This window comes from Mchenga conophoros, linkage group LG3 (genome assembly GCF_057382185.1).
Source record: "Mchenga conophoros isolate Kocher_MC1m ecotype Shallow Benthic linkage group LG3, M_conophoros_male_GT1.1, whole genome shotgun sequence".
NCBI lineage: Eukaryota > Metazoa > Chordata > Actinopteri > Cichliformes > Cichlidae > Mchenga > Mchenga conophoros.
In genome coordinates, this window is record NC_140528.1 from 15,218,091 (window position 1) to 15,239,196 (window position 21,106).

Genomic DNA, 21,106 nt, shown 5'->3' on the forward strand with positions numbered 1-21,106 from the left:
ACCAATATGGCAAGGCCATGACGATCCACTTGGTAAAATAAATCCGCTTGGCATCTTTCTTGGCCTTAAGACAACAATTCTGATGGCTAAAGATCCAAACGGGACACAAAAAAAAAAAAGAAAACGAAAAAAAGCTTCTTCTCAGGATGAGGACAGAATGAGAGGTCAAGCTGTCAAATTTTTAAGCCAAAGTCTGTTTGTCGTCCCAATTCTGTTAATCTATCATTTTGCCGCTGTACTCATGTTTTGAGGTTGAGTAAGTCCATGGGCACCTGTATTAACACACTAAAACACTTATTTAATATCATTTTCCCACACATCAGCCAGTTCCTTTTATGGGCATGCAAAGTTGTTCACTTCCTGCCAGACACAGACACACTCTCTTCTCAGACTTCCTCTTTCCACGCACTCTGCTATGAACCCACGATCTTCACCCCAGTAGTGTTATTATTACTTATTTGTTATTTTGTACAAATCACACAGAATCACTCAGATGCAGTACCCACAACGTTCACACACTTAGAATCACACACTTGTGATAAACTATTTTCATCAAACGTGCTGTTTAGAATCAGAAAGAGGAAGTAGACCGCACCCTGTTAAGTGCGTATACAGCCTCAAACTGAAAGAAAAACAATTAAAACCTCTAATCAATTCTCACATTACACACCAAAATCAAAAATAAGTCACACCAACATTTATTACTGAAATTCTTGCCTAGTTAAACTTGCTATTTAAACAGAGATATTTGTCTTTAATGCCTCAGGGTTTAGGCCCGACACAATATCTGCAGTATGCACAATTCATCCACTATAGACCAAAAAATAAATCAGTTCATCAAAATTCACTAAAAGAAACCCAAACTTTATTTATTATGTTCTAATATATATAAGCCAGCATCTAAAAATCCACAAATTCAGCGATGTTCACAACAATATATTTATAGAATCACCAATGATTAAAAAGATTTCACAACATGCATTTTTTTTTTTTTTTTTGGCCTGTCCCGTTTGGCTCTTTTGCCATCAGAATTGTTGTCTAAAGGCAAAGAAAGATGCCCAACGGATTTACTTTACCAAACTGACCATCCCAGCCTTGCCGTAATGGTCCATTTGATTCACCTTTTATTGTTTATTTTATTTTCACTTACTGAATACGGGACAGACTTGACTGGGGGAAAGAAGGGGAGAAAGAAAGAGGGAAAGAGAAACAGCTGAGAAGAGGGACGGGGGAGAAGGGCAAAAGACAAAAACCAACAGAACGGGCAGAGAAAAAAGAATGCATATATCAATCACCTGGATCACCTGCTGAGAAAGAAAAAAGAAAGCAAGCAGAAGAGAACAAGAGTAATAGAATAAACAACATCACAATGATATATGGGAATATGACAGTAAATACTAAATGTTAAACATTATTGTGCAGCACATAAGATCAACAGAACACAGTGTGCTTTGAGGTAGGAGCCAAAAAGGGTGTAGTTTGTGGGTGTGATCACCCGTGTGTACACCTGTGAGCATGGACGCGCTTGTTTTTTGTTTTTTTAAAAGGTTCCTTCATGTAATAATCTGCTAGAGGGTGTGGGGGGGCCACAGCCCCGTCCTCCAGGGCGTGAAGCAGGTGTGGAGGAGATCAAAACTCCAGACATCCAGAGGCCCCCAGAACACAAGAGACCAAGGAAGACCAACAGAGGGGCAGCTGCGCCACTGTCCCGGAAAGAGCTGAGGGGAGTCCCAGATGAGGGCTCACTCAGCAGCCGCGGAGCAGAAGCCAGGGGGAGTTGCAGTGACGCGCCCGTGAGCTCCGCCGGCAGCCAGCTGCGCCTGAGTGACCGAGCCCCAGGCCGAGAGGCCGGGGGCACCCCACCTCCGAAGTGGCCCGAGCGAGCCCCAGGCTCCAGGCCCCGATAAGCGGCCGCCAAGGAGTGAGCCGGTGTGTACCTGGACGCCCATCCCCGGACACAAAGAACCACCAACGCACCGATGTCTGAGGGGGTCCGCCACTGGCAGAGGAAGTGGTGGTAGGGGGAGATAGGCCTCCAAACCTTGGAGGGCCTGAGATGTCCCCAGAGAGGTGGCGCCTGACACCCAACCTGACATATAGACACAGACATACAGGCACACACAGATACAAACATCCATTTCCACCCTCATGCTCTCATATGCACTTACTCCACACTCAACCAACGTGGAGACAGACATAAAGAGACGCTGTACACACGATCACACTCCCCAAGCGTACTCTACAAACCGGGTCTAGGTGCCCCCGCCCCTGGAGGGGGGAACTGCACCCAGACCCAGGTGGTGTTTCCCTTTTCCCTGCGGTGGGGGGAGGCAGACCGCCCCGACTCCGCAGCAGCAGGAAGGCTCCACACTCCAGACCGCAGTCGGACGGCCAACTCCTCCTCCTAAGATGCATATTTTCATTTCAATACACACTCCCAGCATCCTTCCAGCCTTAAAAGCGTCAACCAACCAACCAAGTCGAGGTTCCACGCCCGAAACCCGGTTTCTCTCAGTCAAACAAGTGCATAAAATCGTCCCGGATGACAAGAAATGGTCCTGTGACCACTGGCTATTAAGGAATGCCCCCAGTTTTCGCGGTGGCTAACCGAACTAATTCTCCACCGGAGGACTCTGACCCGTGTCCGGGCACAGAGTTGAAGCGTAACCTTCTGAGCAAATGCACTTCTTAGGGATCCCCGCCCCGTTCTAAACAATTTAATCTCTTTGAAAACACCACACAAAACCACACAAGCAATTTTATTGATGTCCAAGCCCGGCTTTATACTCAATAGGGACAAACCAATGACCAATTCCCTATTATCCTATATTCTCTTAAACACACTGTCAGGGGTTTAGACATTTGTTCAAACACAAGTAAGAGAAATGAGACAACTGCAGACCAACTCAGAGAGTAATTAGAAAACGTGCGCACGGGTGAATGTCTCTCTGAGAAGACACCACCCCGAGCACAGGCTCGCTGCTTTATTTATAAGGCAAAAATGGGTTACATAGTACTTCCTCTTTTTAACAGTCAGGGAAGAGGTTAAACATGAAATCAGCTTATCTGATCTTTCACACACTGGGATTAAAAATACAGTAGTATATCATGCTTTATCTGACATCACAGACATTATAGGAAAGAATGCATCATTATATCATGCTGTCAAAACATCTCAAACATTTCAGACACTTAAGTAAGGAATGCATTATGTTCTCTTTAACAATAAACTTGGTTAGCTGATTCTTCAACAATAGGCTTGGTTATGTGAAAATATATGAACACACTCAATATAAGGCACACTTGGTTAGAATATAAGGCCTACTTGATTATATTGTATTAAAGAGATTTGGTTATAGTGTGTAGTGTAGAAAATCTCTTAACATTTCCCTCCTGTTGTTAATATATTTCACATGTTTAATATCAATGCATAGTCACTTGTTAAATCACATTTTCAACTTGCATATCATTCAGTGAAGTATCTAAACATCAGCTCTGTTAAGATTAAGATTATCATAGACATTCTCTTCTCTGGTCTCTCTAGTTAGCATATCATACTGGCGAAAGGGATCCTCCATATCTCTCTGGATCAAAACAAAATTTCCTAAAGTACGATTAAACATACTCATCACCATGCGTCTCAGACAAGGGATAATACAAGCAGCAAAAATGCAAAATAGGAACATCACAGTACATAGGGCCAACAGGCCTTTAATCAGCAAAGATTTCCAGGAGCCGCTCAGCAACCAGTCCCACCAGCCATGCTCATCGGTTACGTAGTCCTGTTGCTGAGCGTCTCTTAGTTGTCTCAGAACATTCAAAGCATTTGTCATGTTTAATGAGTGTATGTTGTCAGGTATGTAAGTACAACATGTCTTGTTGAACAGTACGCAAAGACCTCCTTTCTCTGCAAGAATAAGGTCCAAAGCTACTCGGTGTTGCATGACAGTGATGCGGATTGCGTCAATTTCTTCATTCTGTGATTTGTCAATGCGGGTTGAAGCGTTCAAAAACAGTCCAAAGCGATAGTCTAAAGTCTCAATTCGTAGTGCGTGTTTTCCTACTCCGGTCCAGGGAAACAGAGAGTGCATTACCTTGTCGGCGGTACTCCAGAGTTTGAATTCCTCTGGCACATCTGTTCCAAGGATTGAATCATGAGGCTTGATTTCTATATGACGCCTAACTCTGGTCTTGTTGTACACAGAGATCTTAAAAGTGTGATCTGAAATGAAGATAGGTGCACAGCATCCTGACCAGTTGGGTGGCAACATAAAGTACGCACGCTGTCCGCACAGCCATGCCATACCTTGTACCCAATAGGTGCCATTTACCTGTTGATTTAGGTTGACTGTCCCATACCCTACTCCTCCATAGGTTGTGTTGCAGTTGTCGGTATGGCCCAGAGGGTGGCGTCCTTGCACTGACGCTTGGTAGAAGCACAGAGGATGCCATGTCTCTGTATGGGTCATAAAAACAGGGAAAGGGACAGAAGCATTTCTGTTTTTTACTGTCATATCTACCCAGAATTTGTCGTCACAGATTCCATCCTTCTTCAGGCCTTTTGCACCTGGGAGTGAAGCTTTCATGCCGATTGTAAAGTATTGTCTTCCAATGCTGGCGAAACTTGCTGCACATTCACTTTGCACGTGACTGTCCATTTTGCGACCATATATGGTGGGGTAGACTGAAGTTGAAGGCATGTGAGAACAGACATAACATTCTTTTTCATCTATGGTGTTGTGTAGATATCGGTACCAGGCATTGTTCATCCAAGGGTGAATGTGATCTTGGGTCATCTCAGTTAGATGGGAGTTGTCATGGGTCCACCTCTTGAGACGGGGAATAGTTGGTGTTATTCTGCGGGCTCCTCCAGGTATCAGCCAGAGGAGCATCACCCCTAAGATGACACCGGCCACCAGACAGATCAGGCGGCACATGAACCGTTTCCGTTGAAAGTGACAAGCACTTAAGCATAGCAGCTTTGGGGCTGGGGCTGGTGGCTCTTCTTCTTCTAGATTCATCATGCTGGCTCTCTGCATTCTAGGCGTCCCCGGTGTTGTCATTGGTTCCTCTCTTTGGTGGGATGGGTCACTCTTTATTATGTGTTTGTTCTTCAGGGCGACCAGGCACACCTGAGCTCCAAGTGAGGAGACCACTGGCGAGAAGGTAAAGGGCGGGGTATACCCAATCAGCCCTTCCCTTCACCAGGGGATCACTTGAGAGTCGGGGGAACCGGCGTCTTATTGTGGTGCAAACACTTTCTTCACGTGACTTTGATGGATCCAAGAAGGTCTTTCAGCGATTTTACAAGCTGTTGGTGTAGTAAGCAGCACCTGATGGGGACCCTCCCACCTCGGAGCACTCCAGTTTTTCCGCTGGAGGACTTTAATCAGAATCCAATCACCGGGGTTCAACCTGCAAGAGACTGGAGATAGATCACTCGGCAGTTGATTGTTTAAAATCACTTCTTTATTTTCAAACAGTTTTGTCATCCATTCTGCCATTGTTGTTTCTGCAATAGATTTATTAATTGGCTCGCTCGTTATGGGAAGAGGGAAGTGTCTGCCATGTACAACTTCAAATGGCGTTAGACCACCTGCTCCTTGAGTTATTCTCATCCATAACTTTACTAAGCTTAGACATTCAGGCCATGGTTTTTTAGTTTCTTCCATACATTTTTTCAATCTTTGTTTAATTGTGCCGTTAGTTCTCTCGACTAATCCTGCACTTTGTGGATGATAAGAACAATGATGTTTTATGCTGAAGCCTAGAGCTTCAGAAACTTTACTTATAACTTCATTTACAAAATGTGTGCCATTGTCTGATCTTATCAGAGATGGAATGCCATATGTTGGAATGAAATGGTTGCACAAACATTTTGCTACTGAAATTGCATCTGCTTTTTTCACTGGGTATATTTCTGGCCACTTGGAAAATACATCTATTATCACAAGTGCATACTTGGAGGATTGAGATTCATTTAGTTCTATAAAATCCATGTGGATAGTATGGAATGGGTGTGGCGGTTTAGGGAACCGGCCTCGCTTTGGCCGTAAATTACCTTGAGCATTGTGTTTTTGGCAAATCATGCATGTTCTAATAAACTCTTTTGCTGAACTTTCAAAATTTTTTGTATAGAACTGTTTATTGAGTATAGAAACCATTCCACCCGTTGACACATGCGTTCTGCCATGTGTCACTAATGCAGCAGTTTTATGCAAATTTTTTGGAAGGACTGGTTTGCCATTACACATCATGAGATTGTCTTTTAATTCTGCTCCATCTTTCAACCAAGATTTTTGTTCACTCAGCGATGCTGTTTTCTGTGCATCTGCTAGTATTTCTAATGGTATTAAATCTATGGTTTCTGTTGTTAAAACATCAATATGTTTTTCTGCAGCTGCTTTGGCTGCTTTGTCAGCAAAGTTATTTCCTCTTGTTATTTCTGTGTCATCCTTTTGATGAGCTGCACATTTGCATAGTGCTAATTCTTTTGGCAACGTTATTACTTCTAATAGCTTTTTTAGAAGGTTTGCATGTTGAACTGGGTTGCCTGAGGACGTTGTCATTCCTCTGTTATGCCATATTTTTGCGAAATGATGAACTGCTGAATAGACATATTGGCTGTCTGTGTGTATATTGACACTTTGACCCTTGTACAATGTACATGCTCTGATGACTGCGGTCAATTCTGCGCTCTGAGCAGAGTTTGAGGAACTGAGAGCTTTTGCCTCTACCACTTCATCAACAGTTGTGACCGCGTAACCCACACAATTTCTACCGTAAATATCTTTTGACGCTGAGCCGTCCACAAAAACATTACTGAAACTGCTCTGGGGGGAACTGTGTATATCATTGCGAGGCTTTGTGTCTTCCTCTAATTTTTTAATGCAACAATGTTGTTCTCCATCCAGAGGGGTCGGCAAAAGTGTGCTTGGGTTTAGCTGGCCACACTTCTCTATTGTGATATGTGATTGTGAAAGTAAAATCCCCACATAAGAAAGTTGTCTGGCATGTGTGAGGAAAGAGAGATTAGCTTGGAGTAAAATAGAGGTCACAGCATGTGGGACTTTAATGATCAACTTATGTCCCAAAACAATGTCTGCACATTTTTTAACTGCCTCTGCTGCTGCTGCGCACGCCTGAACACAGGTAGGTAATCCAGCAGCTACAGAGTCAAGTTTGCATGAGTAGAAAGCTAATGGGCGTTGTTTTTCTCCAAAAGCTTGAGTTAACACTGCTTTCATGTACCCTCCTGCACCATCAACATGGAGAACAAACTGTCTTTCATAGTCAGGTAAAGCTAAGACGGTACATGTCTGCAATGCTACTTTTAAATCAACAAAAGCTTTTTCTGCTTCTGGGGTCCATTGCATTTTGTCTTTTAATGCTAGATCTTTGCCATAAATGAGGTCCTGTAGTGGCTGGGCCAGCAGTGCATACTCTGGGATCCAGCATCTACAGAAATTGCACAGACCTAAATAACTCATCATTTGTTGTTTAGTGATTGGCTTTGGAGCATTTTGTACAGCTACTTTTCTGCTGTCTAACAGCTGTCTGCCTTGTCCTGTTAGTTTGTGGCCAAGGTATGTCACTTCCCGGCTCCACAACTGCAATTTATGCTGTGATACCTTATGGCCTTGCTCTGCGAGATGTTGCAAAACTGTCAGTGTGTTTGTTTTGCACTCATCCTGTGTATGGCCTGTAATCAATATATCATCTACATACAGCAAGAATTGCCCTGGAGCAGGAAGGGAGCAAGATGACATTGATTTTCTCAAAGCCTCAGCATATAGAGTGGGGCTATTCTGGAATCCTTGAGGCAACCTTGTATAAGTATACTTTTGATTGTTAAAGGTGAATCCGAATAGCTTCTGCGAGTCAGGGTGTAGAGGCACAGAGAAGAAAGCATTGGACAAGTCTATTACAGAGAACCACTGTTCTTTCGGTGTTACCTGATTTAAAATTGTGTGTGGATTTGCAACCACTGGAGGTATTTGCTCTGTTACCTCGTTTATTGCTCTTAGATCATGAACTAGGCGATATTTTCCTGTATTAGCCTTTTTTATTGGAAAAATTGGTGTATTACACGTGGCTTCATTAGTTTTCACGAGAATACCTGCTTTTTGCATATCTGCTATGACTGGTCCAATTCCTTCTCTCGCCTCTGCACTCAAAGGATATTGTGGTTTCACAGGCCTATATGTGGTTGTAGTTTTCACCACTACTGGATCTGCTTCTTTTATTAGGCCTACATCTGTGGGTCCTTGAGACCATAATGTTTGTGGTAGCTTTTCTAGTTCAGGATGTGTTTCAACTGTTAACACTTGTCATTCGTCTTGCTCTGTTGTGGTTAAATGTGTAGCTGGTGTGGCTGTCACCGGCCAACACAGCGTGAGTCTCATGCACCCTGTTCTACGGCCTTTTTGCCAGCCCTCACACTCTGTTTTGTCATATCTGTCCATTTCTACATTTCTCAGCACTGTGCCTAACTCAGACCAAGGCGTTTGGTCGTTGCATGCAACAGATACATGAGGGTTCAACATTTTATTTATGCGTTGCACTGCATCTGTCTGTAACACTGAGCATACTGCATTGCCACTCTGTGTTACATACAGGTGTTGTAGGACTAGTTTTTGTGGTCCTAGTCTGTGCACTTGCTGATCATAAATTTTGTCTGGGCCTGGGACATGTTTATACCACAGGGTGTTGTGGTATGCTGCTGGGTCCTGCCTCTGTGAGTGTTCAGGTAAGTACACATTAGCCTTGGCTTCCAGAGGTTCAAGTTTTGGTAAATCCAAGGTCCAGTAATAATTTGGCTCACCTGAACCTTCACAAACAAAAATGTCTTCAATTTGGCTCTGACTTTCAGAGAGTAGGAGTCTGGCTTGCATGCCACTTTCTTCAGGGATAACTCCTATTTTTAATTTTGTTAAAGCATCTCTTCCTAACAAATTTAGTGGACAAGATGGGTCATAGATGCACTGGTTTTTGCAGCCACGACCACTTTCTCTATGTGACATAAAGAGGGGAACGGTTAGCTGTTGCAATGTCACATGTCCTGAGGCTGATTTCACAATTAAAGTGTCTTTTGAGAAAGTTACATTTGGGACTTCTACTGCTAAGACAGATCTACACGCTCCTGTGTCACAAAGGAATTTTACTGGGACACCATTCACGTGTAGTATAACTGTTGGCTTTGCTTCTGATCCTAGCAGCAGTTGTTCAATATTGTAAACTTCCCCTTCACTTGTTTCACTTCCTTCCTCTCGTGCTAGTCATTCATCACGGCGTCTGCGCCTGTCATCATCACTTTCTTGGTCCTGGCTTACACTTCTACAGTCTCGAGCAAAGTGCCCGTATTTACCACAGTTATAACATTGTATATCTCTTTTGTCTCTTCTTTGTCCTACTTTCTGCTTTCCCTTACGTGGCTTAAAACCTGCTGTGTGTTTTTGTTGTCCTGAGAAAGCTATGAAGCCTGTCCCTGGGTCAATCATGAAAACTCCTTCTGTTTTTTCTTTCTGTTTATGCACTTTAACTGCATGCTCAGCATATTGCAGGGCGTCAGGCAGAGTGCCTGTGTTTTGTGTCACCCAGTGTTTGTCTACATGTGTTTTTATTTTGGGCATTAGGCCATTCAGGAAGGCATTTTTTAATTGTTGTTGAAAAGCAGACTGTGGATTTGGATCGTAATCCAGTCCTGAATTTTGCCCGAAAACAGGACGTAAGCGATCCAGATAGTCTGATGCTGTCTCTCCTTCCTTTTGTTTGCACTCTCCTATTTTTCCATAATCTGGCCTTGGGGCTAAATTGATTTCTATTCTGCCGTACAAGTCATTTATTTCTTGAACTAACTGAGGAGTGTCTGGTCCCAGAACATCACCGTTTTGGTCGTTTCCTGTGTAGGCTCCTCTGACTCTAGGAAAACGTAAACCTAATAAATCTTGAAGAACTTGGAGCATCTCATGACCATTCAAACCCCAACCTCTACGAATCAATTCTACTGCATGTCGCCACTGTTGAAAACCTTCATTAAGGGGTGGGACATCTTTTAGCACATTCTCTCTGTCCTTATGGGACCAGGGTCTGAATGCGTATATCAGAGGTTCTCCATCTATTGGTATGATTCCTTGGGCGTCTACAGGCCCACTGGGTTGCCCATACCTAGGATTTGATAAGGCAACCATTGGAAACTGACCTACAGTTCCTTCTTTTTTGTAGTGATTATGTTTAGTCATAAGATTAAGCTGATGTTTTGCCTCAGCATAGGGATCTGGAGCAAAAGGGTTGTGAGGAGAGATTACAGGAAGCGGTGACGCAGGAGTTGGTGCAGCTGCTGCTGCTGCTGCTGCTGCTGTGTGTGTGGGCTGAGAGGAAGGTGCATAAGGAGGGGGGTTTTTTTCCTCTCCTGCAGCTCTCTGTCTATCTTTATTTTCTTGTTTTTGGGCACGTTTAGCACTGCGTTTATCATTTTCTGCTTCCCATGCTTTGAAAAGTCGCCATTCTGCTACACGTTTTGCTTTTTTCTTTTGACTTTTTTCCTCAAATAGTTCTTTTTGCAAAGCAGCTTTTAAAGCAGTTATTGACTCTTGATTGCATTTGCCTTGCCAGGCTGGACAATAAATTTTATGTGGATTTCTCCACCTATTTGCACTGACTTTTCCTGCATTTTGACAGTTTCTTTCAAGCTTTTCTTCATCTGCTGTTAATTTTACTTTAGTTTTAGAATTACCCATTTTGAACTAATTACGTCAGAACTGTGACACCTTCTTTGGCACGAAAAAGTGAGAATGGGTTTTCAATAACAGCCTTCTACTCACTTGCTATTCGAGTGAGCGGTTATTGATTTTACGTGATGACGCACAACCCTTTTTCCACTTTAACCAATACGTGAGTGTACACAGGAAAACAGTTTGAGAAGTGGTTCGACCGCTTATTGGGTCGTAAAAACAACTCACTCCTCTATTTCAACACAAACAAAGCGCGTTTTTTATAATTTTTATTGAGATTTTCCATAGGCCTATTTCATGTAACCTTCAACCTGTTCCGTTGCAGCCACTCCTCGAGTGACCGGAACTCGTTCCGTTACAGCTGCTACCCAGAGCAACCGGAACTTTTAATAGCGATTTCTAGATTATCGCTCTTGCCTGTTGTCTCCTTAAGTCCCTCTCTGGACTATGAGATCTGTCGGCGCTCACCAGGCTTACACTATTTTAAAGGAAAATCTCAATATCAACGTATTGTAACGCTTGATGGAATGCAGTGTTTCATATTCACCTTACTGTGGCGCTGCGTTTTTGGATCCGGTGCTCATCGGTTCCTGCAGCCGTGAAGGCCGGACGCCGACCGGAGATCGAATTCACGTGTCCGGGTTTTCTTTTGCTGTGCACAGACTCTTTTCCAGCGCAGGCGTCACGACGTCAGGATCCGATGAAGACCGTCTGTTGGAAAACTAGACGTTAAAAATAACAGTCAGTTCTCCGGCTCGAAGGACCAATTAAATGTCAGGGGTTTAGACATTTGTTCAAACACAAGTAAGAGAAATGAGACAACTGCAGACCAACTCAGAGAGTAATTAGAAAACGTGCGCACGGGTGAATGTCTCTCTGAGAAGACACCACCCCGAGCACAGGCTTGCTGCTTTATTTATAAGGCAAAAATGGGTTACATAGTACTTCCTCTTTTTAACAGTCAGGGAAGAGGTTAAACATGAAATCAGCTTATCTGATCTTTCACACACTGGGATTAAAAATACAGTAGTATATCATGCTTTATCTGACATCACAGACATTATAGGAAAGAATGCATCATTATATCATGCTGTCAAAACATCTCAAACATTTCAGACACTTAAGTAAGGAATGCATTATGTTCTCTTTAACAATAAACTTGGTTAGCTGATTCTTCAACAATAGGCTTGGTTATGTGAAAATATATGAACACACTCAATATAAGGCACACTTGGTTAGAATATAAGGCCTACTTGATTATATTGTATTAAAGAGATTTGGTTATAGTGTGTAGTGTAGAAAATCTCTTAACACACACATTGTTTCTTTTTCTCTTTTACCATGAAATACCATATTACCTTTAACTCAGTACTGTCATTCTCAAAGTTTCATTATCATTACTTCAAAGCTTTACTTTATTCTAAAGAATTTAGTTCTACCACTACTGAGCCAATTTAATAGTTAAGATCATCAACTCAGCGAACAGATAATTTAGAATTCATCCAATATGCACAAATTTGCTTTTTCTTTGAACAGGTTTGTGCCTACTTTTAAATCTTTTTAGACCAGTCTCCTGTTCGCCTCATATCAGATCCAACCTTCGGCCACATTTGTTCTCTCTGTTGCAAAGGGAACCGGGCAGGAAACACCAAATATTAAAACCCGATTCTTTGATCCCCATGATAGAACAGAGAAAACCTGACTCATAGTGGTCAAAACATTTATAATTCTTTTTATTCAATCATCCTCTGGAAGAGAGAGCCCTGCACAGCCCAATGGCAGTTGCAGGATCTCTAACATTAGAATCTAAAAATGTGTCTCATATAGGTGTTATTTTGGTACTTTACACATCACACAGTTTCGACAACTCCTTATATGGTACAAGTTCCTCTTTTCTGTCTGGCTTCCTGTATTTATTAATATGCTTGTATAGCTCTACACTAACGTCCTGTTTTTCAGTCTGGGTGAGCACTTAGTTTATGAGTCAAAAGTGGCCTTGCTTTGCAAACCTTCATTATTAAAGTACATAAAAAAATATGATCAGAAAATAAACACTAAGAATATATTGATTACATGACAAAAGCAATGACCTGTTTGTATTCTCCTGCTGCCTATTTAACCCACTACTCCTCTTAACTTCTATTGTGTTTTGTACCCCATGTCTCCCTTTTGTTCCATTATCCCATGCCATTCTCCAGAAGTTCTTACTTTGTCTCCAAACTATTCTTTTCCCTCAGATTTCAACAATGGTATCTGCACGTCTATGTCTACTTTTTTAACAGCTGCTTTAGCCAACCTATCTGCTCTTTCATTACCCACAATACCTAGGTTGAGGGGGTCAGACCAGCATAGTCTCTTTCAGCACACATGGATATTTCACCAGTCTCATAGACACTGAGAACAATTTGTGTATGAGACTAAAGAAACAGTCCACACATAACTGAACAAAAGGCCTCTAAAGTTCTGTGGTTGCCACATTTCCACATGACTGTTTAATTACAGCAAAAACCATAATTATAATTATCTTGATTGATATTGTAATCTCAATTTTCAACACAATTGTTCATTAACTTAAACAAAGTTACAAGATAAATATATATTCTTAGTGCTTATTTTCTGATTAGATTGTTTTATGTATTTTAATAAGAGAGGCCATTATAAACCAAGCCCAGATGTGAGAAAAAACTAGGTCAGAGGGTGACAGGTCGCCTAGCAACAGAGGCTTTAGTAAGGGGAGGTTAAAAAACAGAAAGTTTAGTGCAGAGCTGCAGAGGCATATTAATAAAATACAGGAAACCAGACAGAAAAAGCAGAACTAAGTAACACACACACACATTAGTCAGAGCAGAAGGAGTTGTTTTGATGGAAACTGTGTGTGTCTGTGTGCGACCTATAGCAGAACTATGTATACCCATTCTGGCTTCTAATGCTTTCAGACCTGAGCGTGTGTTAGTGGGTACAGGTCTCTGTTTCCGGAAATGTACAATAAAGATCATTTTTTGAACTTGACGACTCTGAGTCGGAAGTCAGAGAATTCAAAAGAAGGGAATTTAATAGTCACATAGCATCGGTTTGTCACATGGCATCGGTCTGTTAGGTTTCGGGATGAGAACGTGTTGGATGGTTACCTGTCTTGGTCTGGTGGAGGTCTCTTCCCATAAGAAGACTGATGACTTTTTCATTAACACTGAAGTGTTTCTTTCTTCTCTCTCCCCTCAGATGAATACACACTATAACCAAGGACACCTCATAGGGGATCATCTGATTGTGGCTTCTCTAATAATCTTTCTAATAGTAATATTGTTCACTGTTATGTTACAGAGTGAAGTGAGATTAGTGCTGTAAAACTTCCATAACACTGAACAGATGCCACCACAGATATGTTGAAATCTCAGTCAAAACTAGCAAAAACAAATGAAATCCATGAATCAGAAATGCTGATTGTTGAACAGATAATTCAGTCTGTACATGAGGAGGATCCACTTTAGACTAAACTACATACAGAAACACAGGAACCAGGGCACAGTGTAAATCCAGGAGCTCTGTGTGCAACAGCTGACCTGTATGAACACAAAACACTGACTGAAGTCCACGTTGATGCTTTCTGTCTGTTTAACTTTTACATTTGAAGCAACACATTTTACTTCAAACACACAGATCAGGTAGAAAACTGTGGATTAGAAAACAAATTCATCAAGAAGGTCCTGAAGCAAGAAGTTCATCATTGCATAGAGTAAGAAAAAGGACATGAATCACCCCACGGGTCTGTGCAGTCGTTATATTATCATCACCTAAATCATGTCTGCATACTGTGTGTGTGTGTGTGTGTGTGTGTGTGTGTGTGTGTTGCTTTTTTAAATCTTCTACTTAGAGTTCAAACTTGGATAGTGATAAAAACATTGCACTGCTTCTTTTAATATCTAATTGAACACATCTGTGGTTGAATTTGAATCTTAAATGTTTTGATTTCAAAGATGTGGTTCTGATATGAAGGAACAGGAAGTAAATTGTTGCCATGGATACAGTGAGACAGACGCCTCAGACCCTTATTTTTTATTTCTTTGACTTTTTATTTTATTGATTCATTTCTTTATTTTTACATTTTAAAAAGTGTATTTGTCTGAATGAACTAATCCCCATTTCCCATGCTTTGTATCACTGGTCATACTGGGAACAGCCATAGAAAATGTTTGCAAAGAAGAAATCTTAAACATGAGCAGATTCTCAGGCGATTTCTGTTTCCTAACCATTGTTTCAGTGCACACGTCCCATCACTACATGTGTGTTAAAGATTCCTTTGGGATCAAAATCATCCACTGACAGTTATCAGCACAAACAGGATGCAAAAATCCAAAGTTCAGACTTCAGAGTTACTAAAACAGAGATCTGAGGAAAACTGGTTCTTCACACGACGTTTCATGTGTGAACAGTAGAGGTGGTTTCATTTTCACATGTAGGTGTTGCAGTGAGGATTGCAGGGAGACATTTGCTGAATAGCTGCAGCTCTGCTCCTGTAGACTGCCTCTGAATGTGTGTGTGGTGATAAAGTCACTTTAATTAAATGTCACCTGTGAGGGAAAACTTTGTGTTGACTGAAGAAAGTTCACTTCTCTTTCATTGCAGCTCCACTCTTATTTTTGATGCACTCATTTGTTTCATAAATGATTTCAATGATTTTGCCACACCTCTGCATTGTCAGCTCGGAGCATGTGTGCTTTTGATGAAATGCTGATATGATGATGCTTGATTGGGGAAAGATTTCCACAGGTGGTGTTGTTGGTCTCCTTCTTCCAGTTTTCTTGTTGCTGCCTCTCTCCTCGCCTCAGTTGCTGCAGCTGTATCATGTATGTTGTTATGTTACATACAAAGAGGAATTTGTGACATTAAAGAGTAAAGATTCTTATTCTTAAATGAAGATGAATAAAGGTTTTGTGAAATAACTACTGAGTTCTGGTGCCGTCTCTGGATGCCTCGACGAATAAAAGAACCGGGGTAAAACTGATTTCGTAACAATTTATACCTATATTTTTCTATTTCTCTATTTATCTGAATATTAATCTATCATAACTGTTTCTACACTCACTTTATATGAGTGCTTGTTGTTTCTTGTATATTTGCTGCTATGACAACTCAGTTTCCCTCCTGGATTAATAAAGTTTCTCTGATTCTGAAATACAGTGAGCCATTATATTTGTAGTTTCTAACTAACAATATAAAGGCTCAGAAACCGATAGAGCCACAGCACGTCCCACTGGCAGCTGAAGGAGCTTTTAAACAAAGGACTTTGTAATTGAAGCTTTATTTATACAGGTCGGCTCATTGAGACTCAATGTCTCATTTACAAGAGAGACCTGTTCCAGACACACATATTAAAATTACAACAATAAAAGAAAAGTTTGTGTAATGTACTCAGTCACATTAAAAACGAGAACAAGTTCCCAGAGATGGTTTCACAAAAACATGTGTACGTCTTTTGAAGTCTGCAAGTGAAATCAACGGAGAGCCTTAAATCCTTTGGTTATGTTTTCCATGAAGACGGAGCAGAAAAGGAGAACGCCTTCTTCCCAAGCTCTGCATGAACTGATGGAACAGTGGATGTAATGATGTCCTGATACTGCAGGCTGTGACTAAACTGTTTGCCTAACATGTACTCTGATAAATAGGAGGCAGTAACCCAGAAACAGATTGATAGATAAAATGATACTAATGGACCATCCTGTGTAAGACCAATGAGGACCAGTTAACCAGAGAACACAGAGTACAGTGGTGTGTTAAAGGTTTACAGACAGTTATAAATCTTAATGCCCCATGATGGACAAAATCCAACAGATGAAGAGAGCGAGCAGAGTCATTCATATAAATCATGTCACTGTAATCCAGGGCAGGTAAAAAAAAGGTGGCAGCAACAAGCTTTTTCCTGTGAAACATGATCTGTTCCTGGAAGAGAAGCCCAACTTCAGCCTCAGTGTCTTTATTAGATGTTCAATGTGTGGCTTATAGGAACGACTGTCATCAACCACAATACCGAGGTATGTGTACGAGGCCACAGTTTCAATAGAAATACTTTGAGCAGATACAGGAGAAGGAAATAAAGCCGGACCCTCTTTCTGTTTGTGAACTACATGACTTTGGTTTTTTCTACATTTAAAGCCAGTCTGAGCCAGCTGAGACTGAATACTATCAACAGCTGCTGTAATGGTTTGAAAACTATGTTGATGGTATAAAATGAACAGATGCATCTAGATTTTGTGCCACACCGTTGACATAAGTAGCCCAGGACAGAACCCTGTGCACTTGTTTAGTGACATTTAAAAAGCTGGAAGAGAGACCATTGAGCTGAACGCACTGCTGATGTCCAAAAGAACATCAGAGAAGCAGCCAGCTGCTCGGTCTGAAAGGCCTATTTCCAGTAATCTATGACATAAAATGCTGTGGTCAGCAGCTCAGCTCATAAACCAAGGGACTGGGAGCAGCTGCTGCTGAGTGTTGCTGGAGTTCCTGTGCTGTTAGATCCTCATCCTCTCCACGCAGCTTGGAAGTAGGTGAAGTTGTGCCAGAAGATTTTTTGTTGTGGTCGACAGTGTCAAAGACTTTGATAGATCAATAAAAAGAGCTGCACAGTAGTTCTTTGCATCCAGCGCTTCATAGACGTCTTTGAGAACTTTTATCGAAGCAGTTCCAGTACTGTGCAGTTTCCTAAAACCAGACTGGAAGGGAGATAAAATCCTATTTTCATCCAGATAACTTTGAAGTTGATTATTTACCAGCCTTTGAAGAACCTTAGATAAGACACAGAGTTTGGAAATTGGCCTGTAATTACTAACTGTTGAAGAATCACCAGCTTTCAGTGGGGGAGTACAGAGGCACACTTCCACATCTGTGGTAAAGCCTTCTGTTGTAGAGAAAGATTAAAAATATAAGACACTGGCTCAGCTATGATATTTGCAGCCAAGTGCAAGAAGGAAGGAGAACGATTGTGAGGACGAGTTTCTGGTGTTGGGGCTATTCAAAGCCTTACAAACCTCTTCTACTGTGACAGGTGTGAAGGAAAAGGTATCAGTAAGCAGGAACTACGAGCAGAGTTGTGTGCAAGAGGTTTACCATCAGATACTGTGCTGAACAAAGAGCAAGAAGCAACAAAGTGTTTGTTAAAGCAACATTTCAGTTTTGTGTGACACAGGAGTGGAGTCGATATTTAAGTGAGGAGGAAGCTCTGAGGAGTCACAGCTGGCAGAGACACTTTATAGTTTGCCAAAACCTCCTACGGTCGTTTGGACTGTCAGTCGTTAAAGTAAAAAATAGTTACATCTTGATGATGGAGGCAGTAATCCGATTACACAGCTAATGAAAACGTAGCCAATCAGCATCAGAGCCAGACTTCCTGCCCAGGCCTGGTTTCTCTCATGTAGGAGATCGGCCGGTACTGAACCAAACCAGGCCTGTCCCGACCTTTCACCCTGACCTGGCAAAAAGGGGCGTGTCTGTCCACAAAGTAGACACAACTCTCCTGTAAATGTTCCCAAACTGACATTGTCAGCCTGTTTAATACGACCCCAGTTCAAACTGATGCGGGCTCGGAGCGTGAGGTTTTAGTGTTTCTCACAGCACCAACTATGCAGTGATCACTCAGGTCGTTGGCAAAAACTGCAGATGTGGAAAACTTACGCAGCATATTAGTTAAAAAAGGTCAATAAGAGCAGATTTATCTGGGTGTTTAGGATCAAGGCGTGTGAGGCTTTAAATAATTTGAGTCAGTTTTAAAAACAAGCAGCGTGCCTTAAAATCATCAGACACAGAAGAAAGCCAGTCCCAATGAAAATCATCCATCTGAAAGACGTCATTAAAATGCAGCTCAGATAAAAGTTGAACCAGAGACGGTGATGTGCTGGGGGAAGCAGGTGGAGGCTGATAGCAGCCAACAACAGTCTGATTTCCAAACAGATCAATAGTTAAGGCCAAGATTTCAAATGGCTGAGGTGCAGATGGAGAGAACAAGACTTGAGCAGCAAGACAGAGCTTCACGTAAACTTCCAGACCTCCGCCTTTTCTGGGACAGTCTGAGTGCTAAATGTTAAATCCATCAGTTGCTACGTTTTTATCCAGTAAAGGTTTGGAAAGTCTCAGAAACAACAACGATACCAGCACCGCTTGAACAGGCCCAGATTCCAATCATATCCATGTCAGGAAGCACACGACGTGATGCACGTGTAACCCAGACAGTTTTTAACATCTGCTGGTGTTTCACATTCAGCCAGAGGCCCAGGGTTAGGTTGGATACCAGACAATAATAAAAGCATCGTTATTAGACTCTAGAGCTCGTTTATAGCTGACACCACATGTAGAGTTTAAGTTCACACAGAGACGATGACATTTTTCTAAAACCAGCAAACAATAAACAAGAAATGTAACAAGAGTTTCAGAAGAAGCTGTTTTACAGAGAAATGATTCCCTGAAGACAAAATTATTATTATCATCTTTATTTCTCCAGGTGAAAATTTAATTGAGATTAAAAATGTTGTTTTCAAGAGAGACCTGGCATCATGGCAGAAAGAGTCAGAAATACATCATAATTCAAACAAATACAAAATAGGAAAAACATCCTACATAAACTTCATAAAGTTTCATTAACAGACTTTGAACAATGGACTTCAAACTTCCCCCCAAAACAACAGAAACACATTTGAAGATAATGAATGACATTTATCCCTCTAAAGAAGGACTTAGACTACGATTTAATATGAATGAGAACATGTTCATAAATGGATGCAACCAAAGATTTCATCAATCCCTGATTTAGAGACAACAGAACGTTTGGTTTGATTTCACAAGATAAGAATGACGACTGAGTTGGAAGATTGTTTTACGTTTAGTCAAATCTTTCATACATAAAGTCGGATTACAAAATCATCCCCTAAGTTTGTTGTTTTATTCAAGGAATTGAAATTATAGAGAAAATCTGTGAAATGACTTAAAGAAAACAAACCACAAAAACTCTATGATGCTCTAAACCCCCTGGTTTAGGTCGGCAAAACTTTACTAGACCCGCCCCTGCACAGTTACCAGCTGTCAGCTACTTAGAAAAGGATCCTGGTGTTATTTGTCTCTCAGAAACAGTTCATAACTTCCCATCAACTCATTCATGTCACCTAAAAGGTAAACCTGTTTCTCAATCACCTGCTCAGCTCTGATGATTCATTTGTGGCTTTAATGTAGTGTTACATCCTGTTTGTTTGCTTCCATCTGTATACATGTCCAGATTCACTGTTATGTTTCTATTCTTACATTGCTGTGTGATCACTGTTCCCTCTGCTGACTGATGTGACCTTTTGTATCTCACACTGATACTTGTCATATTTGTATCTGCGCCTAAAAGATAAAAAGTTTTCCATGCTAAAACACAGCTCCACCTCCTGCAGTTCTCCCTCTGAACCACTAGATGTCTCTGTTATCTAAATGAAGACGTGCAGCACAGCAACCACAGCAGCGCTCAGATCACACGTGTCCTGTTATTATGTATAAAAGCATGAAACAGGTGAGACAGGTGGGATCAATATTAATGTTGTGGAAATATATGAAAAAGCAACAGAAGAGTGAAAACATTTCCTGTTTCTAGAAAGATCTTTCAGCTCACAGCTGCTCACAGACTGTATTTACAAGTGACAAACTGCAACTCTACAGTACATCTACAGTATATATCAAATATATTCTGTATTCAAATCTATTGAGTGATGTTTGAAAGTCTTTCCAGGTGAGTTTGATCCAGGAGGGTCTGAAGCCAGAGTCAGACAGAGACTGTGCAGAGACTGTAGAAGGACAGAGCAGCAGCAGAGCAGTCCAGATACACTGATGATCCTCTGTCAGATCCAGAGGGACACACAGGGATGATGCTGGACTCTACATTGTGTCTGACAGTGGAGCTGTTCTCAGAGCAGTTCACTCTGCAGCACTGACAGTCATCTGCACTTCTTCTCATTCCTCTGTCAGTCACTGCTGGATGAAGCTCTCCTCTCCACCTCCCAGTAACATGGCCCAGTCAGAGCGTCTCTACACACAAGCTGCTGCTGCTTCAACCTCTCTGGATCATCAGGACACAGCTGCTCCTCTCTCAGCACACACACCGTCCTGTTTACCATCATCAGCTCCACCTGCAGAGAGAAGAAGGAAGAGCAGAGGAGATAAACGAGTGTTTCCAGAGACTCTTCATCAGCTGTCAGTCAGTGATGCAGCACATCCAGTATAAAGAGCAGCAGGGACTTCAGTGCTGGGACTGTACTAGGACTCATTGTTGCTTCACTTTTTCTAATCTTTGGATTTTTATTGAAGTTGATGAAAATGTTTTTCCCTCCTAGTTTGAGTTTGGACTTTCATTCATT